This window comes from Pinus tabuliformis, chromosome 8 (genome assembly GCF_031772625.1).
Source record: "Pinus tabuliformis cultivar Carrire ecotype Pingquan chromosome 8, CPIR1, whole genome shotgun sequence".
In the NCBI taxonomy this organism is placed as follows: domain Eukaryota; kingdom Viridiplantae; phylum Streptophyta; class Pinopsida; order Pinales; family Pinaceae; genus Pinus; species Pinus tabuliformis.
Genome location: NC_142294.1, coordinates 1,114,206,766 through 1,114,223,170, shown reverse-complemented (window position 1 = coordinate 1,114,223,170; position 16,405 = coordinate 1,114,206,766).

The window sequence follows — 16,405 nt, the reverse complement described above, 5'->3', positions numbered from 1 at the left end:
TAGCTTAAGCAATCCGTTTTTTGAGGTGGAAATTTTTTATCAAACCAGTGATGTAAATGGTTTTTATCTAGATAATAGAGATTGTCGGCCGGATAAGTCGTTCTTGCGGACAAGACCGACCTCCCTAGTATCTAATGATATCTAGCAACAAGCAAACCAAACAAATTCTATCTTTCTCTAAATATGCAATTTATAAATAAAGGTAAACAAGTGTTTTCGGCCTACCTTAGGTCCAGTGCAAGTTTGTGGAAGCCACGCTTCGTTGATCCAAATGAGCTCCCTTGTACAAATCTGCAAACACAAACAAGAACACAAATTAAATAGCACCTGAAAAGCCAATATAATAAAGCATACTTATCATGATGATCAAGGAATTCATGAAACAAATCACATAAGACAATTTGTTGAGAAAAATGAATCTGATTGTATTAACTTTAATCAAAGAAGAACTTTACAACCTTGGTGCCTTGATGTTGTACAAGCTCCTCCCAGGGTCCAGCAAGAAGTCTCCTCTACTTTGACAAGTTTCACTCTCTTCCCAATGAAGCCAAAAGGTATGTAATATATCCTCTCAAGCTTAACTAGGAAGTCTCAATTCCAACAGCATTTACCCTACAAAATGTTCAGCTTCTAACCTCCCTAGCAACCAGCCCAATGCCTTAATTTATAGTGCAATGGAGGGAAGTTACTAGGTCCACCTTCAAAGGGATAAAGCCCTCCTTCAAAGGGATAAGCTCCTCTCATCAAGGGATTAGCTCCTTCAGTTTTGGGATGCATGAACCACCTAGGAGCGAACCATCCATGTCAAGGTTCCTTCTAGAATCATCTAGAATTAACCACAAGTGAGTTTTTAAGAATAAACTTGCGCCTTTTTTACTTTCACAGGGGTCCGCACCCGCTCCTTTAGAGACAGAGCAGGCAGGTCCGCAAGTAACATGAACAAGGGGTGCGGGACCGCAGGTAACAGTGAGAGAAAGTGCGGAACCAGAGCTTTATTGATTTTTAAGGACTTTCTCTCATTTTCAAAGCTTGACATGAAGAGCTGAGGTTTGAGACTTGCTAAGGAGGATAGTATGAATGATGATAGACCCATACTGACCGCAAATAGTCATGGTGACAATATTTTGTGTAACAGATTGCCCCCTAAAGTGTGAAGTCTGTAGTAGATGAGGATTTCATTTATCATCTAAGAAGAGTGAAGTACTTTATCATTTCGAGGATCATCTTGTGGAGAGCCCAGTTGGAACCTGTAAAAACATTCAATGCAAAATATATATATGAAATCATATCATCGCTAAGGTAGGCATTCCCATAATCAGATCAAAACTGACTAGAAAACTAACTACTGCTCTGATATAGGAATGATCTTGTAATACATCACAATTATGGACACATGTAGACACAGTATGGACGTAGCCATTTGTTTATGAATAGTCCACTAAATAATGAATACAAAATTCCTCATAGCCTGGATGGTGGAAACTAGATCCAGGGTCTTGATTTCTACTTCCCAAAATAGTACGATTCTAACCATGTGAATGAATGTGTCGAAGTCGAACATGGTAGAAACCACTTAATTACCATTCAATGATGCAAACTGTTAACAAGTGTGAGAGAAACCACCAGTTATGTCAATGGCTCTCAAAGTACTCAATACAATCCATGAGATGTGAATAGATGTGTTGATGTCGAACATGTCACGGAATCCTTTAATCGAAGGTCAATGACGCAACCTGTCGTTGAAGGCGAGAAACCTGGCATTGAGGCATGCAGATTCCAAGGTACTGACGATTTCTAGATCATCTTTCTAGATAATGAGCTGAAGTCGATAGAAAGCGATCCGTCGTAGGCAAGCTCACAACACGAAATCATAGATCAAGTTTGAAAAAATTTAGATGCAAGGACTGACTCAGGGATGGTCAAGATGGATGACAGATATTTTGCAGATGAATGGTTTATTTGCACTGACCTCTTGAACACATAATGACACATCAGATGGTTTGGTGGCAATTGACCCAAAGTTAATACCCAGAAACCGGCTGAAGACCTTCAATATGGTTTGATCAACTGTTAGGCAAAGGATTTCCCAACCCAGGTGAATACAAGTGTCGTGTTCAAGAGTAGTTACAAAGTATGACAAACAGACTCATTTTTCTCTCTTTTCCCCCACCATTTCTGGCAAGTACCTATTTATTTTTGACAAGCTTGAGGAGGATAACATTTGCTTGATTATAAGCTCATCCTTTGGATGAGTCCAACTTAGTTTAAATTCGAACCCTAAGAAGGAGTGGTCCTTTCTTGTTTGTAATTGAACAGGTCCTTTATTATTAAATTTTAACGAGTCCAGTATAGGAGAAACTCGGCGTTTTTCAATTTTAGAGAGTCTGAAAAAACTTAAGAAGACTCCATGGTTGTCCTTTTTCATAAATTTGTGTCTCCCAAGCCCGAAAAAGTATAAAATAATACTTGAGAGAACCGCTTGATCATTACGACTAAAGATTACTTTTCATAATTAGTGCCTCTGATCTGAAAAAGTAAAAAAGCGATCAATGACACGTCATTTTATAACCAATATCGATTTTGAAACGACAAAAATCCAGCAATCTTTTCATGTTTTTACGGTCAGAAAAGAGTTGTAAGTGGACCGTCTTTTAGTTTCGTTTTAACGAGCTTAAAAGAAAAAACTCGGCAATCTTTTCATGTTTTAGGAGTCAAAAAAGAGCTTAAAGGTGACTCTAATGTTTTTTGTCGAAAATGACCAATTTTACCTGAAAAATCCGTTATCCTGCACAAAAACTCAAACATTACTCATACCTGTTTAAAATAGATAAAAATGTTGCAAAAGTTACCTCTTTAAAGTGAAAAATAAACAAATTAAAAACTCATTTATTCAGAGTGAGAAAAGAGAGCTTTTGGTCAGAAACTTCCCATGAAGATTGCGGAAAATCCGTCTGTTGGAATCAAACGCCGTCTCCTCCAGGTAATCCACATCATCCTACTCTTTCATTTCATCCATTTGAAAATTGTTTTTAGGGTTTTATTTCGTTTTTTAAGGAATTTTTAGGTTAAAAACCCGCGCGCGGGGGTCCGCAGGCATAGCACAGAAAACCTGCGGACACCGACTTTTTCGTAAAAGGAAAAGAGTCAGGGGTCCGCACCTGCCGTGAAGGAAAAGTGTGGACCCACGCACTGTCTCTAACAAAGAGGGTTCGGTCCCCGCAGCAAAGGTTTTTAAACCTAAATTTTTCAAATTCCACCCAAAAAATTTGATTTTAGATATTCTAATCCACCTTTTTATTGGATGTAGGGTATACATCATGCTTGATTGGTGGGAACGGGAGCATGAGGATGTATATCTCGCCGCAATTAATCATCAACCTTCGATTGATGCATTGAAGGCATGTGGTTTATACAAATTCTGGGCCATACCTGGCATGAGGGCCCAGGTGGACTTTTTGCAGTGGCTGGTAGACAGGTGGAACATACAGGACCAGTGCTTCTTTATTGGTGGTCACCAACTCAAAATGGAGCCGAAAGACATTACTTTTTGACTGGTTCGCCTAAGAGAGGTGAACATTTGACTCTATTCGGGACTAGGCCAGGTGACCAGTCTATCGATAGCCTCCGACTAGAGTTTTGCAACGACTAAACTAGAGACAAAGGGATAGATATCAAAACCATATCCCTTCCTGAACTGAAAGTGATTGCGTTTACTGTTACCAAGCTCTGCGGAAGCGCAGCACTACATATAGCAACTGGATCCCAAATGCAGATGGCAGTAGACTACTTTCGAGGCACCATCTTCAACTGGTGCGATGCTGTGTTAGCTAATATAAAAGGCCAACTGACTAGAGCAAAGAACGGAAAATTGAAGACCTTTGGATATGGTGCTTTAGTTGTGAGCTTTGGTCTGGAGAGGGTTCTAATGTTGGTCCCACAGCATCTCACTGTTGGAGCTGGACTTCCCCGAGAGCCCAAACTGATGCGTTGGGTTGCAGTTATGGCCCGTCATCCTGAGGAGGGAACAAAAGTTGTTTGATTCACTCCTGAGTATTTTCATTGGTTGGAGAACCAATTTTTTGCTATTCAGGACTTTCCTTATGCTGGGGTAGATTATCGTGGTGACCCAGACATGGCTCTTCCACCAGGAGAGCAATGAGATGACTCAGGTAAAATCATTTTCAACATTTTCTAATTTTATTTTTATTTTTTTTTTATCTCGTCCCAAAATTGATAGTAAAAGTTTCAAATGCAGATGTAGGTCCACGGCGACCAGCCACTCTCCGAACCTGTTATCACCTAGAACTACAGTCACATGTATATAATTTTTGTCCTAAGTTCACTGTCAAAAATGGGTGTCAAATGGTTTTTGTCCTATGTTCTTACTTAGGGGTCATGTTTCTAAAGGGTTTTGATGTGAATCATTCTCAAATACCGTTGGTCATCCTCCATCATGATTGCATAAGCCATGTCTTATCTTGTACATGTCACTGGTCCTTTCCGTATTTTCGCAGTGCAGTCTTATTGGTTAATTTTGCAGTGCAATTATTATTTAGCCATTTCGCAGCGCATCAGCATCCATCCATTTCGCAGCGCATTTTGCCAATTTATAACTAACTGCGCTACGAAATTGCGGAATTGTTCAAAACCATAGCCAATATCTCACCCATATCACCTGTGTCACCTATGGGTTTTGTGAGAATATGATATATGCATAGAAAAGCCTGTTTCTGCAAATTGATGGTGAAGTTTGTAATTCATCTGAGTTATGGCTACAGGTTTGCTTGCCTTCTAGTGAGAGTTTAAAGTTTGCTAACCAGGATAAAAGTCCTCAATCAGCTCCACTGTCAATGACAGCTGATGTTAATAGAAAGGTGGCTTTTGAATAAGGTGCCAATCATAAGAAGGAAAGCACACAGGTGTATAATAGAAGATGATGGAAAGCGGACAATTTATGGCTACCTTGCCAAACCATCAGACATGATCCGGATTAAGCCATTCATAAGTAAATTGTCAATTGAAAGCTACATGAAAAAGGTCTTGGAACCCATTCATCTATATGTTCAGTTAGTGTGTGATGATAAATGCTTTATTTGGTTTGACTGATGGAGGAAAGATTCACCAATCAAATTGAATTAGAAGAAGGTGAACTAGTTGAGCAGAGTTGGGAATGTCGGTCAGATGATCCAAATCATGGCCAAAAGAATGCAATTGATATTAACAAGGATGGAAAAGATACTACAGATCATACAATTCAAGGAGGTGCACCACATCAGAAAAACATTAAAAGAGCGCGTGGTGATTCAAATCATATTCAAAGAGATGCAATCTTATGCAAAGATAGAAACAAAAGTGAACATCTCATTATGCGAGAGAATGTACAGCCCCATCAAAGTTGAAGGATTGACATTTGATAGTGGAGGTTACAACATCAAGACAGGACCAAGATGTCTTATTGAACTCATGAAGTTTGACATGGGAGGTTCTGCAGCAATTCTTGGTGCAGTAAAGGCTATTGGTCGAATTAAGCCTCCCGGGGAGGTCCATTTCATTGTTGCTGCAGGTGAAAACATGATTAGTGGCACTAGTATGCGGCCTGGTGACATAGTTACAGCTTCAAACGGGAAGACAATTGAGGTAAATAACACGGATGCTGAAGGCAGGTTGACATTGGCAGATGCTTTGGTTTATGCATAGTTTCAAGGCAGGCATATTTCTCTGTTTTAAGTAGTCAACTTCCAGGAGGTATTTAGAGCAGCTGAAAGAATATTTTCGAAAATTGAAAGAGGTTTTTATTCCTAACATACTGAACTAGAAAAACCTCTTTCAGTTTCTTCAAATTGATTATGAGCTGGGAGAAACGAGTGACTAAAAGTTGCATTACAAAACTGCTGTAGGTGCAGTTTTTAATTTCCTGTTTTACACATCTTCTTCAAGGATCGATTCTGGGCAGCTGGAGTAGTTTTTCAAAAAACCAAAAGAGGTTTTTGTTAAGCACGGATTGATTCACAAAAACCTCCTTCAGTTTTTCCAAATACCTTTTCTGTGAGAAATTATCAGCTCTGTCCCAAGACATGTTTTTCAGCCAGAACAGCAGTTTCGTAGCGCGCTACGAAACTGCTGTAGGTGTTGTTTTGTGATGAAAACAAACAGTTTAATGATAAGATCAGCAAATTTTTTAGGGAAACGCCTAAGAAACATAAGGGAGACCACTTGAGGCTATCCTAGCTATTCAAAGAATGAAAAGTGTGCCTTTTAGAAAAGGTGAAATATTTTGTCTTTAGTGAAAGCTTTGATAAAGGTACTTTATTACCGGTTGTTAGGGTTCTGATAGGAAATGCATACGGAGATTTTGGTTTGTACACCTGTTCAGTCCACAAGGTTTCTAGATCATTGGGGAATATGGTGATATTCGTTGTTTTTTAAGAATTAAAGAGCTGGGAACATGTTCTTTAAGTAGTGAAGAATGATGGGAGACAAGGACCGTGAAAACAGGGCACTTATCTTGATTGATTAATGAGCCATCTACGCAGCCAGTATCCAAAGCCAGCTTGTTCAGTGTATTCTCCTCCAAGATATCTCGACCAAAACAGAAAGAAGACATGTGTCAAGAGTCAGGAAGGAATCGTGCTACGAGGAGGGCAGATTTTGAGTTTTGAATAAATTAGGACCCTTTGTAATTACAGTTCAGCAATTATGTAATTAATGAATTAGTTACATAGTAGATAGGGATAGTTAATAGCAGCCTTCGATGCTCCCCTCATGCTGGAGGAGGAAGCTCGAGGTGGTTAAGCATGTATTCCTATATATGAATCAGACTTGGATGTAATTGGGGTTGGATGTTTTGATAAAGAAGAAGACTATTTTGGTTTATGTATAGCAGAGCTCAGTAATACAAATAACTGTTATTTCTTCTCAGGATTCACAATAGATCTTATTGTTCAAATGTGTGATGGTTATTCTCTTTAGTGTTCTTTTACAGTCTTGTTATTGCATAATCACTCAGAACTCATGTTTCATGCTCTGACTTCCTGTATGCTTGGCAAACTGTGTTTCATATAGGTTATGTTTGAACATTAGATGTAAAGTGCCCTGATTTCTATGGAAGGATAGTGCCATTGTTTACTGAGATTTTATTGACTCCATAAGCCCAATGGGAACTAATTTGATATTTGTCCAGCCAACATATATTCTTCATGTGTCTTATAAGGGTTAGCCATCTTTCCTTGTCATTAATCAATATTCATAATCTGTGAGAGAGCCCTCTCAGACTAAGGAGGCTAAGCCTTAGTCCAAAGCTTGGTTTGAAATAGTTACACATAATCTTGCTGATTGGCAGCCTTCAGTACCTGATTTTGTGATAACATTTTGGTGCGTCTGCCGGGAGCCTGAAGATTATTCTTTCCCGAAATTATGAGGTTGAACTTCTGAAGGTAGCAGGAGCTCAGACATCAATTTGAGGCTGCAAAACTACCTTGGCGACTCCACACATCGAATTAGAAATTGGAAGGTGACTCCACTGCTAGAAGATCAGTAGCTTGATGAAGTTTCAAGATGGATTCTACTGCAAGAATGAATGCCAGGTATGCTCCTATGGATCGGTCTCATATCCCTGGTTTTCCAAATCCTATGCCAAAGGTTGATTGGTTAGAGGATCTTCCAATATTCAAAGATGAAAAGAAGGATGATGTTGCTCTCCATTTGGTTAAATTCCATATGCATGTACGCAGTCTTAAGGTTCATTTCCCTGAAGATTGTCTCATGAAAATGTTCATGACCACTTTAGAAGGAAAAGCATGGTCTTGGTATAAAAGTCTGGAAAATGGTTCAATATATTCACTTGCTAGTTTTCATGATGAATTCTGTGAAATGTATAAAGAATGTTATCCTTCCTTATTGTTGCTCAAAGACTGTTGTAGACATTCTTTAAGTCTTATTAAGTATTTAGAAGATGGTTATGATGATGATGAATTCACGGATGAAGAAATTTTAGAGGCTCTTCATAACAATGCATTCCAGCACCAAGGAGGAGATATAACATCCCATGAAACACAGCATGAAGATCAGCAGGGGTTTATTTGTGAAAACCATGTTTCATCCCTTGATATTGATGTAGAGATGCAGCAGATTTGTCAGGCTTCAGATCATCATGAGTATGAAATCAATTGCACACAGCAAGAAGAAGTGCTGGAAGACAGCTTCTATGACCCTCAGGCAGAGGAAAAGATTGTTCATTTTTGTAATTTCTTGCAGCAGCTTACACCAAAGAATGATGATAATAATGAGGAAAATTCCATTGTTTGTTGGAATGATTCAGAAAAGCAGTTGGATAGCTTGTCAAATAGCAGATTGGATAGCACATCAAAGGGGTCTTGTGTGGTTGAGAATCAGTGGCCTGAAAATGAAGAGTGTTATCATGATCATTATTTTCAGAAGCTTTCTATGGCAGAACACAAGGAGAGAGTGTTGCTTCCTTTCTCTTTCACGATTAAGGAGCTGTACACTGTTGTTGAAGATCAGTTTGCACACACTGTTGTTGAAGATCAGTTTGCACAACCTGAAAGTTACAAGAATCATCAAGCTGATCATGTATTCTGGGATCCTGTAGCTGACTACATGGAAGAATTTTACTCTCAAGTTTTTCAATTCTTCTATAAAGATCAGAGGCAATTTCAGTGGCAGTGGTCATCACAATATCATTGTGGCTCTGAATTCCGATGCAGTCAAAAAATTCAAATATCAGATAAAACAGAGGATTGGCTACATTGGAAATTTCATATTGATTGAGCAGAAAGAAGTTGAAATTGTTAGGGTAGGTAGGTAGAGGTAAATGCAAAATAAGCTCAAGGTCAACTGAGCATTTTTCAGTAGAAGTAGCTTTCTTTCTCCTACAGTCATGCTGGTCAAGCAAATTTCTGTTTGTCAAATAAATTTTATAAGGCACTGGAACTGCAGGTTCTTAGTGCACCACAAGGGCACACTATCCCAAGTGGAGCCACTGTTATCACCTAGAACTACAGTCACATGTATATAATTTTTGTCCTAAGTTCACTGTCAAAAATGGGTGTCAAATGGTTTTTGTCCTATGTTCTTACTTAGGGGTCATGTTTCTAAAGGGTTTTGATGTGAATCATTCTCAAATACCGTTGGTCATCCTCCATCATGATTGCATAAGCCATGTCTTATCTTGTACATGTCACTGGTCCTTTCCGTATTTTCGCAGCGCAGTCTTATTGGTTAATTTTGCAGCGCAATTATTATTTAGCCATTTCGCAGCGCGTCAGCATCCAGCCATTTCGCAGCGCATTTTGCCAATTTATAACTAACTGCGCTACGAAATTGGGGAATTGTTCAAAACCATAGCCAATATCTCACCCATATCACCTTTGTCACCTATGGGTTTTGTGAGAATATGATATATGCATAGAAAATCCTGTTTCTACAAATTGATGGTGAAGTTTGTAATTCATCTGAGTTATGGCTACAGGTTTGCTTGCCTTCTAGTGAGAGTTTAAAGTTTGCTAACCAGGATAAAAGTCCTCAATCAGCTCCACTGTCAATGACAGCTGATGTTAATAGAAAGGTGGCTTTTGAATAAGGTGCCAATCATAAGAAGGAAAGCACACAGGTGTATAATAGAAGATGATGGAAAGCGGACAATTTATGGCTACCTTGCCAAACCATCAGACATGATCCGGATTAAGCCATTCATAAGTAAATTGTCAATTGAAAGCTACATGAAAAAGGTCTTGGAACCCATTCATCTATATGTTCAGTTAGTGTGTGATGATAAATGCTTTATTTGGTTTGACTGATGGAGGAAAGATTCACCAATCAAATTGAATTAGAAGAAGGTGAACTAGTTGAGCAGAGTTGGGAATGTCGGTCAGATGATCCAAATCATGGCCAAAAGAATGCAATTGATATTAACAAGGATGGAAAAGATACTACAGATCATACAATTCAAGGAGGTGCACCACATCAGCAAAACATTAAAAGAGCGCGTGGTGATTCAAATCATATTCAAAGAGATGCAATCTTATGCAAAGATAGAAACAAAAGTGAACATCTCATTATGCGAGAGAATGTACAGCCCCATCAAAGTTGAAGGATTGACATTTGATAGTGGAGGTTACAACATCAAGACAGGACCAAGATGTCTTATTGAACTCATGAAGTTTGACATGGGAGGTTCTGCAGCAATTCTTGGTGCAGCAAAGGCTATTGGTCGAATTAAGCCTCCCGGGGAGGTCCATTTCATTGTTGTTGCAGGTGAAAACATGATTAGTGGCACTAGTATGCGGCCTGGTGACATAGTTACAGCTTCAAACGGGAAGACAATTGAGGTAAATAACACGGATGTTGAAGGCAGGTTGACATTCGCAGATGCTTTGGTTTATGCATAGTTTCAAGGCAGGCATATTTCTCTGTTTTAAGTAGTCAACTTCCAGGAGGTATTTAGAGCAGCTGAAAGAATATTTTCGAAAATTGAAAGAGGTTTTTATTCCTAACATACTGAACTAGAAAAACCTCTTTCAGTTTCTTCAAATTGATTATGAGCTGGGAGAAACGAGTGACTAAAAGTTGCATTACAAAACTGCTGTAGGTGCAGTTTTTAATTTCCTGTTTTACACATCTTCTTCAAGAATCGATTCTGGGCAGCTGGAGTAGTTTTTCAAAAAACAAAAAGAGGTTTTTGTTAAGAACGGATTGATTCACAAAAACCTCCTTCAGTTTTTGCAAATACCTTTTCTGTGAGAAATTATCAGCTCTGTCCCAAGACATATTTTTCAGCCAGAACAGCAGTTTCGTAGCGCGCTACGAAACTGCTGTAGGTGTTGTTTTGTGATGAAAACAAACAGTTTAATGATAAGATCAGAAAATTTTTGAGGGAAACGCCTAAGAAACATAAGGGAGACCACTTGAGGCTATCCTAGCTATTCAGAGAATGACAAGTGTGCCTTTTAGAAAAGGTGAAATATTTTGTCTTTAGTGAAAGCTTTGATAAAGGTACTTTATTACCGGTTGTTAGGGTTCTGATAGGAAATGCATACGGAGATTTTGGTTTGTACACCTATTCAGTCCACAAGGTTTCCAGCTCATTGGGGAATATGGTGATATTCGTTGTTTTTGAAGAATTAAAGAGTTGGGAACATGTTCTTTAAGTAGTGAAGAATGATGGGAGACAAGGACCGTGAAAACAGGGCACTTATCTTGATTGATTAATGAGCCATCTACGCAGCCAGTATCCAAAGCCAGCTTGTTCATTGTATTCTCCTCCAAGATATCTCGACCAAAACAGAAAGAAGACATGTGTCAAGAGTCAGGAAGGAATCGTGCTACGAGGAGGACAGATTTTGAGTTTTGAATAAATTAGGACCCTTTGTAATTACAGTTCAGCAATTATGTAATTAATGAATTAGTTACATAGTAGATAGGGATAGTTAATAGCAGCCTTCGATTCTCCCCTCATGCTGGAGGAGGAAGCTCGAGGTGGTTAAGCATGTATTCCTATATATGGATCAGACTTGGATGTAATTGGGGTTGGATGTTTTGATAAAGAAGAAGACTATTTTGGTTTATGTATAGCAGATCTCAGTAATACAAATAACTGTTATTTCTTCTCAGGATTCACAATAGATCTTATTGTTCAAATGTGTGATGGTTATTCTCTTTAGTGTTCTTTTACAGTCTTGTTATTGCATAATCACTCAGAACTCATGTTTCATGCTCTGACTTCCTGTATGCTTGGCAAACTGTGTTTCATATAGGTTATGTTTGAACATTAGATGTAAAGTGCCCTGATTTCTATGGAAGGATAGTGCCATTGTTTACTGAGATTTTAGTGACTCCATAAGCCCAATGGGAACTCATTTGATATTTGTCCAGCCAACATATATTCTTCATGTGTCTTATAAGAGTTAGCCATCTTTCCTTGTCATTAATCAATATTCATAATCTGTGAGAGAGCCCTCTCAGACTAAGGAGGCTAAGCCTTAGTCCAAAGCTTGGTTTGAAATAGTTACACATAATCTTGCTGATTGGCAGCCTTCAGTACCTGATTTTGTGATAACAGACACTATGAGAGGAAACAACCAGCTGCAGCAGCACCAGTCCCACAGGACAAATCTACAGAGACCTTGGCCAAATTGGAGAGTCATCTAGAGCGTTTGACAGCAGACATTCCAAAGACCAGCATAGATGACATTCCTCTTAGGCTACAACGCTATGTGATTGGGGTCCCAGGACCTTTCAGGAGGTTCCTTTGTAGGGTGGCCCGTACAGTGGTTTCTTATCGTGATCATCACCAGTGATAGGATGATCGCTTGTTGTAGACACATATGACATTTTTTGCTTTTTGTACTATCATTTTTGCCGAATATAAGGTGTTTTTGAACCTATGATCGAAGATGATGTATATTTGACACACTTCTATGTTGTACTATATCACTATTACCGGCTTATCTTGTAAAACATGTTATGAAATGTTTTTAAATTTACTTGTATGATTATTGCAAATGTCTACTTAACATTTGAGAAGAAATTGCATCTGATAATGTATTTAAATATCTTGGAATATGCTGATATTCAATATAGTCAAATTCACGTTCCAAAAGATGAACTCTCAAAAATAATCTCAATAACACTGGATTTCTAATGGCATATACTATATTAAGCTGTAATACAATGAGTTCAGAATCTAACCTCACTATCAAACTCTGAATCCCAAATGAGATAGACTCAGATAATAACTCAATCACTGCACTATACTCGGCAATGTTGATTGTTGTTTGACCTAGGCTTACCCCATGCATAGATACCAACTCGTTAGAGGACGAATAGATAACCCAAGCTGCGGAAGAAATGTTCCATGTATTACGACAAGCACCATCAGCAAAACCAACGTATGTTTGGAGAGGCGTCGACATCTGCAATATCAAGAGTAAAATCAAGATAAGCAGGAATAATGACAAAAAACACTCTCTAAGCTAAGCACAATTTTTAATCTAAAACACACCAGCTAGAAAGAAAACTAACCTAACTAAAAGTCTCCACATCCATATTTAAGCATAATATATCTTCAAGTAAAGACCATTTCTGGGTTTACCTAAAGAGACCCTGTCAAAGTCTACCAATTCATAGGCCCCTTTTGCTAGCTTTCGCTTAACAACATAAGGACCATGCCACATGGGTACGAATTTTCCAGCGCCTAATTTATCATTTGCTTGATTGTACAATAAGACTAGGTCTCCTTCCGAAAAATTATGAGGGGTAACATTTCGATCATACTGAGCTTTAATACGTTTGGCATGAGTTTCGATTGCTAATGCAGCATCACGTCGATTCTCATCTAGTTGAGCCAAGTATAACAAACATTTTTCCTCTTTGGAAGTGGCTGGAAGTAATTCGATGGCCATTTGCAATGACGAGATTTCGCATTCAATGGGTAACACAGCTTCTAGACCATAAACTAGTTGGAAAGGAGTGAAACCGGTTGACATTTTTACTGAGGTTCGATACGCCCAAAGCGCTGAAAATAGCATGTTATGCCAATTCGACCTACGAATCCCAATGATTCATCGGATCATGATGACTAGAACTTTGTTGATGGATTCAACCAGACCATTAGCCTATGTATAATATGGAGTTGAACTATCGTGACGCAGGCCAAGTTGGTCTGTAAGTTCAGTCATCATAATGTTTCGAAAATGACACCCATGATCAGTGATAATCGCTTGTGGAACACCAAACCTAGCAATTATATGATTGAACCCAAAAATTGGAGCAATTTTGCCGCCTGCCTCAAATGTAGACATCGCCTCGGCCCACTTGGTAAAATAATCTACCGCAAGGATGATATACGCATGCCCCCTGGCCAAGTGAGGGTTACATGTAATAAAATCGATACCCCATTTCGCAAAAGGACCGACGACAATTATAGGGTGGAGAGGAGCAGGTGGAGCGCGCATCTTTCGATCAAAAATTTGGCAGTTGTGGCATTTTCGGACCACGTTAATACAATATTTAAACAAAGACGGCCAGAAATATCCAGCACGCAATATCTTTTGGGCTGTGGCAAACTCAGACATATGACCGCCACATGCTCCAGAGTGGCAGTCATTTATAACCCTTTCAGCTTCCTCATGAGTTAAACAACGCCAGAAAACAGAGTCCGCGCCTAGACGATAAAGTGTATCTCCAATAATTTTGAATTGTTGGGACTGGAATCGTATTTTTCGACGCTCTGATCTTGAAATTTCTGGCCAAAAGGATTGGTTCTGGAGATAAATGATGATATCTCCATACCATGGATCTAAAGTGATGATTAGAAACAAGGATTCGTCCGCAATGGGCTCCTCTGCCACAGTTTTCGTGTCAGCGCGCGGGAAGTCACACATCAACTCCACAAAAACTAAAGATTTCTTTGACTTAGACTTTTCAAATTCCAAGTCGAACTCCTGCAAGATCACAATCCATTTGGAGTACTTGCCCCCTAGCAATTGTTTGGTCAAAATATAGATCATAGGGTTGCAATCGGAAATTACTGTAGTTTTGCGTAGTAAAATGTAATGACGAAAACGTTGGACAGCTTGAACAGCTGCCAATGCCAATTTCTCCACATGTGAATATTTTAGCTCAGTTGGATTTAAAGTTTGACTAAGGTAAGATATCACATGTTCACTACCGAGTTCATATTCCTGAACTAACACCGTTCCAATGGTGGAATGCGAGGCGGCGAGATATAAGAAGTAGTCCTGGTTGTAGTTGGGAGGATGCAGTAACGGTGCATGGGTCAACGCGTGTTTTAGTGCATCAAAAGATTTGTCAGCTATCTCATCCCAAAAGAATGGAGTATTCTGTTTCAACAACCGGGTAAAACCCTTTGTGATCTCGGCATAGTTAGGAATGAATTGACGTAAAAAGTTTGCTTTCCCTTGCAAAATTTGGAGTTGGCAAATACTCGAAGGAGGAGGAAATTTGACAATAGCTTCAACCTTCGAGGGATCGACGCGAATGCCAGCTTTCAAAACAACAAACCCCAGTAACCGACCCGTTTCTATACAGAAAACACACTTGTGTGGATTCAACCTAATTCGTTAATGCCTACACCTCATAAAGATTGCTCATAAATGGATGAGATGATCAGCTCGATGTAATGAATGAGCAGGTAAATCATCGAGATAGGGTTGCACAATGTGCTTGATGTCATGAAACACGTAAGACATGGCTCTTTGAAAATTTGCCCTGGCGTTCTTGAGCCCAAAAGGTAATTTGCAATAAGCAAATGTCCCCCATGGACAAATGAAAGCCATTTTTGGTTGACCAGCAGGTAGAATATTTATTTGATTGTATCTAGAAAAACCATCCATGAAGGAGAATATTTCACTGCCTGCACAATCATCAATGATTTGATCGATATAGGGAGTTGGGTAATTGTCTTTTGGACAGGCTCGATTAATATCCCTATAATAGATACATATTCTTATTGTTCCTTACTTTTTTTTAACAGGAACAATATTCGATACCCAATCCGTTAACGGAATTGGATAAATGAAACCTGCTTTAAGTAATTTTTCAACTTCTGCTTTAATGGCGGCAGCTTTTCGCGGGTGGATCTGACGCAAGCGTTGCCGGACGGGTTTACATCCGGGTAAGTTTTGATTTCATGAACAACAATTGCTGGGTCAATTCCTGGCATTTCCTCATATGACCAGGCAAACACGTTGTGGAATTCTTGAAATAGGGCCTTATATGTTTGAATTTCATTTTCCGTACAAGAGGCACCTATATGAATGTTTTCAACAATTCCAGGCTTAGCCGAAATATCAATAGGAATAGTTCGAGAAATGTTTCCCAAATTTAATTCAGAATCGAGATTTCTCATTGGATTCTGAGCTTCCTTGACATATTCAGTCGTAAAAATAAATGAAAACTCATTTTCAAAGTGATCAATCTCAAGTAAAAACGAAGATCTATGATGAAGATCTTCCCATGGTAAATCATCAACACACAGGATTTCACGAATTTGCTCATCAGTGTGAACAAGTTCAGAAAATGTTGTTGGATATGAGTTGGATGTTGAAAGTGATTCCTCATGGACCACATTCATTAAGTCAATTTCGGTTGAAGAAGGGTCGGAAAACGACTGCACGGCCTAATACGCAATTTCATATGGACTCAAAGGCATAACATCACCAAATGAATCTATCTCAGATTCGGAAGGTACGATCCAAGGATCATCATAAACAATAGTGTCTGACGAAATGATATGAATGGTTGCAGTAGAAGACGATGCGTTGATAGGAGGAAAAGGAAAAGTTCCTAGTAAACCAGAATCTTTAACTAGTCCTACTCCAACATCCTTATACGGGATAGTTGTTTTGCCGACATGCTGAATACTTTC